The following is a 13,271-nucleotide window of genomic DNA, read 5'->3' as shown; positions in this document are numbered from 1 at the left end:
TTCAAGCAATTAAAAATGAAAATATCTTTTATGTGACGTAGGATTTAATAATATTTACCGTGGTTAATAAAAAAAAATAACAATTTTTGTAATTTTAATAATGAGTGTTAAATTTTAGAAAAATCCTCGCTACTTTCAAGCAATTAAAAATGAAAATATCCTTTATATGTGACGTAGGATTTAATAATATTTACCGTGGAACAAAAAAAAAAAAAATAACAATAATTTTTAATGAGGAATATGTAAAATGTTTACTTTGGGGTACTTTGAACATTGAATATTTCCAAGAGGACAATAAGGAAGAAGCAGAAACATTCAAACAACTTTTCCGATCGTGTATGCAAATATGTTTAATAAATGTAAACACACAGGATATAAATGACGCGTATAGTAAAGCCAACTATCGATAAATTGCACGTATTTATAGAAAATGTTTGAATTCTAATTTTTTTTCAATTTCAATTTCCTCACCTTCAAATATTCTCAAAAATATTCAAGTTATTCACAAGTTTAAGATTAAGATTAAGATTTTTCATTCATCAATTAAATGGAATAAGATATAATTATAATTTTCTTACTTACTTTAAAATTGTTGTATGAAAACAATATGTGTGTATATATATATATATAAATAAATATAAATCGTGGAATATATTTGTTCTTTCGAAGGTGTATGGTGTAATAATACTTGTCTAGAATACCAGAATAGCAAAGGATACGATCAGTTATGTGACAACGTTCCGTTTATACAGGGTTAACGAACTTGGGCTGTTTTGGATGTTGCGTATGCTAAAAGAAAGGCGAGGAGTTGCTTCATTGACTTTAATGCAGATAACTCCTGTCCACTAGAAATTTAAAATAATGCTAATTTTTAACCAGCCGCTCGTTGAGAATAGATTGAATCTAAAATTAGACGAGTGACAAATATCTGTCAGGTGATTTTAAACTTTGCAAGAGATAATTGGATAATTTCTTGCTCCTCCTTTAAAAAAAGATTATTCGGATATATTTAGATTCTAACGAAGCTTTAGAACAAATATAGCGCAGTAAATTTAGAAAAGAAATTTAAAATTTAAAAAATTTTTTTATTCGGAGAATAATTTGTTTAATGTCACGTTTCGGTGAGTTATATGTAGTAATTTTCTTAACATCTCCATCTTCTTTAGTTTATTTTTAAGCTGACAGTAGCTTGAAGTGAGACTAAAAGGTTATTGAACCAAAAGTAAACTAAAAAATTTTCTCTAAAACATAGTTAAAATAAAGGGAAGAGATTTGGTGTTTATAAAAGACTTAAAAAAAAAAGAAAAAAAGCAAATATATGATTATTGTTGAAAATGTGCAATCAAAAAAATATTAAAAGTATTATATTTATCGTAAATATATAAAAATATCACGAGTATTAAATCTACTAAATGAAAATGTAGAATTAAAAAAAAAAAATAACAAGAAAACAATTGCAACATGTACAATTGCAACGTACAAAAATCACAATGGACATTACGTTTTTAAGTTGCATAATGACCTACGTTAACCCATAATTTAGTAAGATAGCGATCATTTTTACTCTACTAGTAGTATATTATACTAGTGGTACACAACAATATATTACAACTATCTTACATCAGACGGAACGGTTTAAAAACCTGTCGGAGATAAAACTGATGGGTTAATTAAAATGCATCTTCCGTACGCGTTTGTGACACAAATAGAAGATATTGTATTTATTTTTAATACGATGCTCGAAAGAAAACGAGAATTGGTAATAAATTTTCATAAAGATCAAATGACGATGATTAATACGAATCATCAGACGAATCATCGATCAATCTATATTTTTACACTGCACAAACATAAATATGATTTTGCAATCATGACGCTTTCTTTTTATGATCTCTCGAATTATTAATCGAAGAATTCGTAATGAAAATAACTTTTATCCAATTTTCGTTATTTATCGTATCATAATTAATTCATTTCAGATGCAATTTTTTTGCGATATAATTATAGACGATAATGGATATTTTGTTAGATAAAAATTTAACTTTGCCAACGAAAATTAAACAATTAAATTTTAAAGTAAATAAAAATAAATAAAAGATTAAAATAAATAAAAGAAATGGTTTAAGTGGATGTAATTTCAAAGTTATTATGACAAATTATATCTTTTTTTGATTTGTATTTTTCAAAGTGTTAGTATTCCTATTAAATATAATTAAATGTAAATATTGCAATTATATAATATGTTAAAATATGCAAAATATATGCGAGGTTTATATATATGTAAAAAAATATGTGTAATTATCTAAAAATATATGTTTATGATTACATATATGATTACATATGTTACAATTTATTTTTTTTATACAAAAATGATATATTTCTTATATTTTTATTAATTTTAAAATAAATTAGAATTTTCGTTTTTATATCTTGAATTTCGTCACGAAATCGAGTCGATTCATTTTTGTGACGATTTAAGAAAATACAAGAATCTTATAAAATGATAAAAAGAGTAAAAATTATTTTTAACGAATAAATAACAGCTTATTATTCATCACTGCTACGTAACTACATAATTTTCAACTGATTATTTCTTGTTTTCCTTTTTTCCTTTATTACGAAACCTCCCGTTGCGGAAAAACGAATCATTGACAGAAAATTATGATCATTCCTACTTGGACGAATGCAATTACTTGATACTATTTTTAGAAAGAAATATATATTTATATTTGTTTCTTTATGTACTCAAATAAAACGTTTTATTGCTTCTCGAATGTCACGACGTAATTTGATCATACATATTTTCTATTAAATTAAAAACTGGCAACTAAAAATTATTTATATTCATAACAATAAATACATAAATAAGTTACATTCTATTAAAATTAAATACGTTTAAATGAAATAAATAATTAATAGAGGTATTCTTCTATTCTTCTTATTAAAGAAAATAATAAAAATTAATTAACAAGACATATAAATTATATATATATAAAAATTTAATTTTTTAATTAATAACCTTACTTGTCACTTTGATCACTTTGATCCAGAAGAAAGTTTATAATTAATAATTAATTTAAACTCGCATTAAGTTATTGAATTAATATATAAAAAATTAATAATCATACTGTTAAATGCACATATAGTTATTTTTAATAACCAACATGTTTTCGAAGCCAAAATATAATTAAGACTAAGAGGAACAGGGATGATTTCGATTGAATTGGCAGTAGAACAAGTCGATAATTTTAATAAATAAATAAATAAGTACATAATATGTGTAATTAATCAATTAATTTCCTTGAATATTATTACATAAACGCAACGTAACTATTATTAAAATTCTCTTACTTATTATTTAATAAATACCTTAAAAAATTGCGACGATTGAAAAGAATAATTATCTCAATTTATCGCAATAATTTAATTGCCTCTGTTTCCTTCGTAACTTTTTCATATATCATATTTTTCACGAGTTACGGTACATACACTATCGCCCATAAAGAGTACAATTCACGTTTCATAAACCCAATGTTTTACAGAAAAATGCTGGCACTGTTCCGACGAGGATGTACGTGGTCTCGAAACGAGAGAGACCTTGCCTCGTTTTTCGTACACGTATCTCCACAAAGGTGTATAAGTGACGTGGATTGTGTGCGGCCACTTGCACGTAGCCACGATCCTTTCGAACACACGCTGTCCATTGCGGGAATCGTATCGTTTGAATTATTTAAACGGCGTCCGCCGAAACCTTCGCGTTTCCGTTTCGCAACCACGGCCGCGCATGCGCGGATGAGGCGGGATGCTAGCGAATCCGGCATTGTTTTGCAAGCGCCTTTGGATGAGGACGAATTTGCTCAATGGAATCGGTCGAGGATTCTTGTGCGTGACTGCATACGCGATGCGTGCGCATATTGTTTGGCATTAGTCACATTTGGTGCGTTTGTTGGAGAGGAAATTTGACAGCGTCGTTTTTTGTCGATTTATGCTAATGTATACCCATGCGCGCACTGAGAGTTTGGTAATTCGAAGCTTAAAGAAGTGAGGTTAGGTTATGAAGGTTTTATGAATCGAGACAAGAGTTTGGTTTGTAGAAATTGTAGTTTCTAAAATTAGAAAAGATAAATTTTTTCTCGAGAAAATTTTTTCTAGATAAAACAGTTTTGAAAAAATATTAGAGACGAATCAAGGAGATAGATGATTGTTTCTTTTTTCCATTCGGATTTCGTTGTCGAAATCAGCGAGAACAGAATATCAGGAGGGAAGAGGTTCGTCGATTTACTTGGTCAAACGAGGAGGCGTGGTCCATCAATATAAAATGGTTAAATTAATCTCGTGCACGCGACGTATCCATCGTGATCGGACACATTGGCGTAGCCTTTTGATAAATATGGAATTTTATTTGAAAAATGTTTAAATGGCAAAAAGATATTCTCAAGATTCTTTTTCTCCTTATTTTTGAAACGATGAAAAAGAAAATTATTAATATCAAGGTGAATCTTGTAATATCCACATAGATATTACGGGAAATATTTAAGAAATGAATTTATGGTTCATCCAAATTTTGAAGTGGACACTTCTGAAGATACATTATGTAAAATATAATATACGAAATTAAATGTTATCATAATTTTTACTTTCGACGAAAATTTTAAAAATTCTGCTTTGGTTTTTATGTAAAGTGCAAATAGAAACTTGTTATTCTGTCTTTTTATTCCACCCTCGTCTCTCTGTGATGACGAAAACGATTAATTGACCATCAAGGTTGAATCACACGATGGACGAAAGAAAGAATTTAACGTTGCACCGATGTTGTTTTGGCTGTTATCGCGATCCTATTATTGGAAGTTGACGTAGAATAATCGTTGAATCATAAGAAAGTATTTTAATTTAAATTTGAAATTCCTTTTTCTTTTTTGCAAAGATTATTTTTTTCAAATTTTAGTGATGACATACAGAATGAATTCCGTAAAGTGAGAAGAGAACTTACTTAAATTTCGAAATTTAAATTAATTTTAAGTTTTCTTAATTTTAAATTTTTTTTAAAAATGATTCAACCATCATAAATTATGAAATTGATATTGAAGCTATAAATAATTGATCCAATTGCTATTCTTTCATCCTGTTAGATAAAAGACACTTGATATTGCTAATTTAGTCTAATCAAACACACAGAAACATTTAATCAATTAAGCTACAAGTCAATAAGCAAATCTCTGACTAAGATTATAGGTCATTAAACAAACTTAAAAGTCAATAAATGTATACAATTCTATTTAAATTAATTGAACCTATCTCGATGACAAAGAAACGTTTTAAATGTTTAATATACTTCGCACAATACACACGTATATTTATAATTTAATTTAATTAATTAAATTAATTGTATATACGAGTATGATGTAACTCGTACAGTACATTTTTTCTCCTTATCTCCTTGATAACAAGAAAATAATTTAAACATAGAAATTGTGTTGCTCATCTAATGAATTCTATTGTGCTTTCTGTAAGATAATTTATTTATCTTAATTCAATTTATCCAAAGAAAAAGGATTTATAATTTATATTTTATGCTGTTAACCTTTTAATTGTTCCTTTCTTCGATAAATATTGCGAATAACATCTGAATTGTCATAAAAATTTAAAAAGAAACCTATAATCTACAACTTATTCTTTATTAATTCACTAACACGATTAGTTGCTCAATTCTGTACAAGAGGGCACTAGTGTGATTAAGCGAATATAACTTTGGACACAATTGCCCAAGTACGATAGTCGAAAAAAAAGAAAGAAGCATGACGACACAATATAAAGTCTAAAGTTGTACACAAATATGTGAGATAACTCTTAATTAATCTTAATTTTAAATCGAATTTTGTATTTTGAACAGCTTGAATTAATCGAAAGTTATCCAATGTAAACTCGGCTTAATGTAATATCTAAGAAAACGCAACTAAATGCAATCGATGAAAAAAAAAATTTGCTTTCTCTTTACGTAACCGTTCATAATCCCATTAATTTCAACTGGAATAATAAATAATAAAATGATGAAAATGTTTACACACTTTTTCTTCCACGTGTTCCTACGATAGCGTTTCCAGTCGATTTTCATGAGAACGGGGGCAGCACAATAGTCACAGCACGGTGAGGAGTTCCCATTGACGAGGAAGATCGACGCAAGAAATTCCATCTTCGATCTTTCTTTCGGTCACAGTTGGTGAAGCGGAAAACGTAGCACGTTTACGGCCAGTTTAACGCCAAGATGCGCGTATTACGATCGAGCTGGTAGCAAATCGATTCGTTTTCGAACGGTCGAACGGTTGCGCCAACCCGTTGCACGTATGCGAACGATAACGGTTTAATGAAAACGACGGCTATTTTTATGGCGACGAGTGCCGATTCCGCGCGATAAACGCGTGTGAATATCGAACGCGAGTACGAGCTGGAATCAGTTTACCAGTCTATAAAGTTCGTTGCTCTCGGAAACGATAGGTATTCAGACCGAATTGTTTCTGTGCCAGCTTTTCGTCTTCTTTGTTCGTCGTTGTGTTTATTCTTCTTTGTACGATTTCGAGGCGCGCGTGAAATTGAGATTATTTTCGTAATCGATGATTTTATTGTCACACGGATCGATTTTTTTTGTTGGATATGCATTTTATCGATGAAAATATCGCGAGATTATCGATTTTTGTTTTTCAACGGATTTTATTGATATTGATATTGAATTATTGAATCGAATTCAATCTTGCATTATCATTGGATTAGTTATATGGATTCGAGAATTTTTCAACTTTTTTCTAATTTTTTAACACGTTGAATGATTCTTAAATTAATTGTGTTATATTTTTCTATTTTGTTGTTTGTTTCGATCCGTTGTTTAGAAAAAGTTATTAATTTATCGAACGAAATAAGCGGTGAAAATTATAGCAGTAAAAGTGATCCACATTTTTTTTTTTTGCCGAGTGAATTTAAAAGCGAAAGCGACACACTTGATGCGAGAAATAAAATACGTACGAACAAGTCCATGTCCTTGATCGATCATTTAGAAAAAGTGTGGTTCAGAGAGTGGAAAGGGCCTTGATAAATGCAAACGTAACACATTTAAAAATGAAATAAAAGAGAGGATGAAATTTCTATTCAATATTATTCGATACATCTCTATAAGATGGATGATTTTTATTATCAGAGTGACGAATCAAAAATTAAAAGATTTAAAATTAAAATGCTTCAAGTCTATTTATATCTATTTTATAACATACACTGAAAAGTATTAATATAATGACATCTATAAAATTTCAATGAAATTGAAAATTGAGTGGTAAAAAAGAAATTTAGATATTAATATATTCATGAAATATCTTTGTAGGATTAATTTTAAAAACCAAAAGAATTACAAAAGAGATATAAAATATCGATTGAGCTTTATTTATTATAACCTCTAAATAATTGAAATTTGCGTTAGATAAAGCGAGATGAAGATAGAGAGACACCGCGCGCCACGATGTGACATCTAGTGTAAATAAAGCTATCTCATTCTATCTCGTAGATTATAATTTCTATAAAAAAAGTCACAGTTTAAATTTCTCCAAATTTTGAATGTCCTTTTAATTTTTTCGAATCATCAATTTGCGATGAAAGATAAAAAAAAATCGAGGAATAAAAAAATGAAATAAGAGATCCTAATTTTTTTTATAGATCGAGGTCGAAGAAAAGATCTCTTCGAGAAAAATTACTTATGCTCTTTGCTAATAGCTCGAACAACAAATGTTACGTAATGTTTCAAAGGTTCACGTGTAGGTGGGAGAAAGGAAGTCGTTCCATTTATCCGTGTCACTTTTACTAATATATCTAAAGTGAGAATAATTTCCAGGGATGCCCAGGGCCATGTATCGCCTCGTTTCGACACGAGTTATGAAATCTTTTATCCATAGATAAATATTCCCTCGTGTAATTACACGTGTAAGAAACATGTATTGACATTCGTTGGGAATTACGATTGATATCGATCTTGAATTGTAAAGATTTATTAAACTTGGCTTATCGAGAAACGTATATTTTTATCCATAGATAAAGAATAGATATTTCAGAAAATAAATTTTTGAAAGATAGCGAATAAATTAGATTTCTTGATTATATAAAATCAATTAATAAGTATCGATTTCTTTATGTTAATTTAATCGATATAACGAATGTCCTTTTAACGAATAACTTATGAATGTGCGAATGGAAGACAATTTAGTTGAGAACGAATTAAAAATTTAATATTATTATTCAAAATTTTTTTCTTTAAATGGAATAGTAATACAATATTTTAAAGATTCAATTTATTCAAAACAGGAAAATAAAAAATTAAGATCACGCACGATACGTCATGCACGATAAAGATATTCATATTCTTACAAAGATTTTTATGAAATGAAGATAACGCTACCGTGACGAATATTTTAATTGATAAACATGTGTCAATCTTTTATCACGTGTAATGTTATCTCCTATTGAACGTCATTCAATACACAGATAGTGTATCGATAAATTTAGCATCAATAACATGAGAAATTGTGTGAATCATTATATTTTGCGTCTAATAAAATTGATAATTATGATTTATACCTTTCTTTGCGTTTCTATAAAAATATCGAGATTAAAAATATTTTCATTTTATTGTATTGAAAATATACTTAAAATCTTAGGGATTTATTAGTTAATGAACAATTGTTAATGAAATTAACAACAAAAGAAATTAAAATTAATAAAAAAATAGCAGAAAATTATCTTTTAATTCCTATTGATTTCATCAATTTAATTTTTTGCTAATGTATTTTTTTTTACTACTATAATTCAAACATAATCGTAAAATCCCACAAGATGCTATCTATTCTATACTCGTCCTGCAATATAACGAATCGGTCGATGAGAATGCACAATGCATTTCTCACGTACCGACCGAGTCGATCGAGGAAACAATTCATAGGAAGCAACAGGTGGAGGAGTAAAAGGCGGAATAAGTTCACGAGGAGGCGCCACTGGTCAACGGCGATTTCTCGAGGAGGCGCTAATTCGCTCGTTCGTGGGCATGGTCCGAAGCTCGTCGTCCGACCGCTTGTGCGGCTTTAACTTTTTAAAATGTCGCCGATGGCCGTGACAGGGTCTATTTTTAGCCACGACGAGATAAGCGTGGCGGGGAGAACTGTTGAGGAGAGACCTGGAGCGAGACGGAAAAGAGGGAATTCCTTAGGCGAGAAAAAGACGAATAGAAACAGCCGAGAGTGGGACATCCAGTAGCGTAACCGGATGGCATTTTAGTAGGCACTTGGAAAAACACCTGTTTAATTAACTCTCTGCCTGCACAATGATCGATGGAACTGGATGAACATGCGTAACGATTCAACAGTTTCTCTCCGTACAAAACGATTACTTTGTTTCCCGAGGTTGTTAACGAGGTAAATTATTCTCACTCTAGGGAAAATTGGTACTTTCAATGATCGTCTTTTTAAAACTATTAATTAAACCTATCTTTTACAGATGTCAATGATACGAACAGTGACGAATAACGTATGAAAACATTGTCGATGATACGAGCGATTAAATACCGAAGAAATGTTTCTACTAGTTGACACTAGGGAATTGCCGACAACAAGCAATTTGTCCCTAGATGAAATATCTATACGACACGTACTATATCTTCGGAAAGATAAACGCTTTCCACGCGTGAATTACTATGCGATTTCGATTCTCCTGGATACAAACTACTTTTTTTCATTAAACATTCTTTCGTTACAATGTATATTAAATAATCGTCATATAAAACTGCTTCGATCATGCAATTTTCATTAACAAAATCTAAAACTGCTAATCTTCCAGATTGATTCAATTACATCACTGAACAGAAACGACAAAGATTGTTGGAATAGAAATGAATAGTAGAGTTCGAGGGATTGGGAGCGAGGAAAAGGGGCAAAAGGGGGAGGAAAGAGAAAGAGAAAAAGAGAGAGAAAGAGAAAGAGAGAGAATCAAAGAACTAATTATACGTGACGTCACTCGACTGGTTTCAACACAGAGCCGAGTGCAACGAGTCTCGACTCGACGAGTCAAGTCACGGCAAGTGGGCCAAAGAAGTCTTTCCCTATCTCTCTCCCTCTCTCCTCCTTTTCTATCTCCGTTTCTTTCTTTTTCTAAGCCGCGGAAGCTGCGTGTACAAGAAGAGGAGGAGCATAAAGGAGATTTCTTCTCGCTTCATGATGATGAAGTAGGAGGAGGCAAAAATAGACTCCCAAACTTTATGGACGCTAAATCACTGGCACGTTAGGCCCGCTGCCATTCCCAATGACTCGTTCAAGCTGGAATGACCGACTCATTAACCATAATATAACGACAGCGACGAATAGGAAATTCAATGTAAGCTTAATTAACCATTAGGAAACGCGCTATATGGAAGTTTCGAGTTTATTCGCTGTTTTATATTTTTTATAATATCCCCTCTTTCCTTCTTCATTTTTATGAAAGAAGAGGAGAAAATTCATGCGAGATATCGATGCTTCTTTTTAACAGACTATTTTGTTCTGCATAAAGCTAGTTTTATTAAGGGCAGAATTTATAACACCTCTATACATACAGTTTGGACGGCAAGCTTGTAACGATGGCGAAAAAAGTTCCCTAAATGGAAACTTGTCGAAGGTTCAACCTGTTTACGATAGCTTTCACGAATTCATTGATGTACGATATATTTTCTTCTGTATCTGGATCAATGAATTACGGTTTTCGGAATTATTTGATAAAATCGTTTTAAAGTGGAGCAGTATTTAGGATTTATTCATTTATATCATATATTTATTTAAAAAATTGAACAAATATTTGGATATAAATTTTATTCAAAAATTTAAAATGAAAAATAAAATTCATAGTAAGATAATTAAACGATAATTCTTGGAATTTTTTTTGTGAAAAAAATGTTTACATTAAATAGTTTTTAAATAATATCCTTGAAATAATGTTAATAAATTCAGTAGCTTGTTCATAACTAAGATATTTTAAAAGATAAATATAGAGTTTCTGACAGAGACAAATTGAAACACTAATAATTATTTATGTTCTCTAAATTCTGTTGAGTTTTGTAGTTTGTATAAAATTTTAATTCTAAAATTATGTTAATAATGTTCACTTATTTCACATAAATGATTAAGAAAAATTTGTTGTAAAGAAAATTTGAACATAAAATTTAAAATTTATATAAATTTTCGTGTAAAATTTTTCATAAATGGAAACTCTTATCTAATAATTTTTTATAAAATAATAATATGAAAGCTAAAATATTATTCGAGATGCGATTATTCAAATTATTTTTATCCATTAAAATTTTAACATATCATTAACTTTGAAATCATAATCTTCTCTAATTAAAAACGAATTGGTGAGAAGTGTATAACAGCAATTATTATTAATTATGACGATAAAGAAGAATTAATCGTGTTCATAAAAAAAAATTATACATAGATTGTTAAATATCAATTTTAACATATTTTTTTGTTTGGAATTTTTTCCAAATGTTTGATCAAGGATTTTTCTTTTTTTTTCTTTTTATTATTACAAATTAAAGTCGAATAGGAAAATTTATAATATCGATGAAAAGAAATAGATTTCTAATATTATTTTATATTACAAAGAAGTTTATTTACTGAACAAATAATATATATTATATAAGTTTACTTGGATAATAAGATCGAACAGAGAAATCTTTCAACTTAACTGCTTACACCACAAAAAAAATTTATATTTTTAGAACTATACCATATAAATCTACATAATAAAATTCAGCGGAGAATTCCTAAGCTGATATCGCAAAAACGCTTATACCACAAAAAAAGATGTTATTTCTAAGTATACATTATAAATCTACTGCAGAGCAGTATTTTAAAATATTAAACATTATATTAAAAATTTATATAAATTCATATAAATTCATTCTATATAAAAAGTTTCAAAAAATAAATATCTCTAATTAATATTTGAGTAATTTTATATTTCTAAAGTTCTGATTTCTATATATATATATATAAAATTTAAATATAAAAATTAAATGGAGAAATTCTTCTAGTTAATATCGCTATTCAAATGTATTATTTTTAAAATTTCAATATTTTTGCAAAGAATATCTTTTCTTCACCTCTTAACATCCAGGTTATGAATCTACATAACAAAATCAAACAAAGAATCCTTCAACCATAATAATTACCAACCTACTTACATTGCAAACAACCTTGTATTTCTCCTCGTATACCATTATTCGTAATTATTTGAACATAAAAAATTTTTCAGAGAACCTGTTTCTCATTGATAAACTGTGAATATTTATGCATTTGTGAAAAACTAGAAAAAAAATGCAAAAATATAAAATATTCAATATGTAATTAAAAAATTAAAAAAATCATTATTTAATTGTGTTTATAAATATTAATTGTGTTTATAAATATACAATTATAAATATACATTGCATTTTTGATATATCAACTTTTATTATTATTAGAATCGATTTTAGAGGCTAAAACAAATATAAAAGTTAATACATAAAAATATCGATTGAGACTTATTTATTAAATTGTAAGGAATTGAAGTTTGCATTAGATAAAGTGAAGCAGAAGCAGAAAGAAAGACAGCTTTATCTTTGTTACACCACAATGCCACAAACGGCGCTCTGTGTCATTCTATCTGTCTCACTTTATCTACTACTTATTTTAACAAATTGTTTATAATTTAATAAACAAGTTTCAATCGTTTTGTATATTAATCTTTATATTTATTTTGGAATTGATTCTTTGTGTTTTATGAACATATTTAATACTCTATAAATAAAATATAATAAAAAAAAATATTATACCGATCATTTTACTCAGATAAATTAATATTATTACAAATATTCTATAAATCGCCAACAACTCATAAATATATAAATATTTTGATTATTATTTTGATTAATTAACCTTTACCATGTTTGAGCTTGAATTTAATTAATTAATTTAATAAATTTTAATTTGATTTATATTATATTCAAATTTAACTTTGAATCACAATCGAATCAGATTTTAATTTATATTTAAACTGATCTATACATAACTTTTAAATCAATATATTAAATTATAATATTTTTTTTTAATACTTTTCATCAAACGCAATCAACAAAAAATCAAAAACCCTTATTTTACCTTAAAAACAACATTCATTATAGCATACCATAGCAATATTACAATATAATATAATCGTGATCAATAACCACGTCG

The 13,271-nt window shown here is 28.5% G+C and overlaps 1 protein-coding gene and 1 long non-coding RNA gene across 3 annotated transcripts in view; one reads left to right on the top strand and one right to left on the bottom strand.

The window, feature by feature from the left end:
* Window positions 1–13,271, bottom strand: part of LOC102671412 (cGMP-dependent protein kinase, isozyme 2 forms cD4/T1/T3A/T3B) — an 83,993-nt gene that overhangs the window by 43,597 nt on the left and 27,125 nt on the right. The gene's annotated exons all lie outside the window — the stretch shown is intronic.
* LOC102671660 lies at window positions 8,857–10,241 on the top strand. The gene is made up of 3 exons (XR_421583.2): window positions 8,857–9,440; window positions 9,523–9,781; window positions 9,862–10,241. It is a non-coding gene; the product is annotated as an uncharacterized LOC102671660 (long non-coding RNA).

The sequence above is a fragment of the Apis dorsata genome, unplaced genomic scaffold (genome assembly GCF_000469605.1).
Source record: "Apis dorsata unplaced genomic scaffold, Apis dorsata 1.3 scaffold_188, whole genome shotgun sequence".
NCBI classification, from domain to species: Eukaryota; Metazoa; Arthropoda; class Insecta; order Hymenoptera; family Apidae; genus Apis; species Apis dorsata.
Note: the sequence above shows the minus strand (reverse complement) of the source record. Positions and strands in the feature narration are given on the sequence as shown.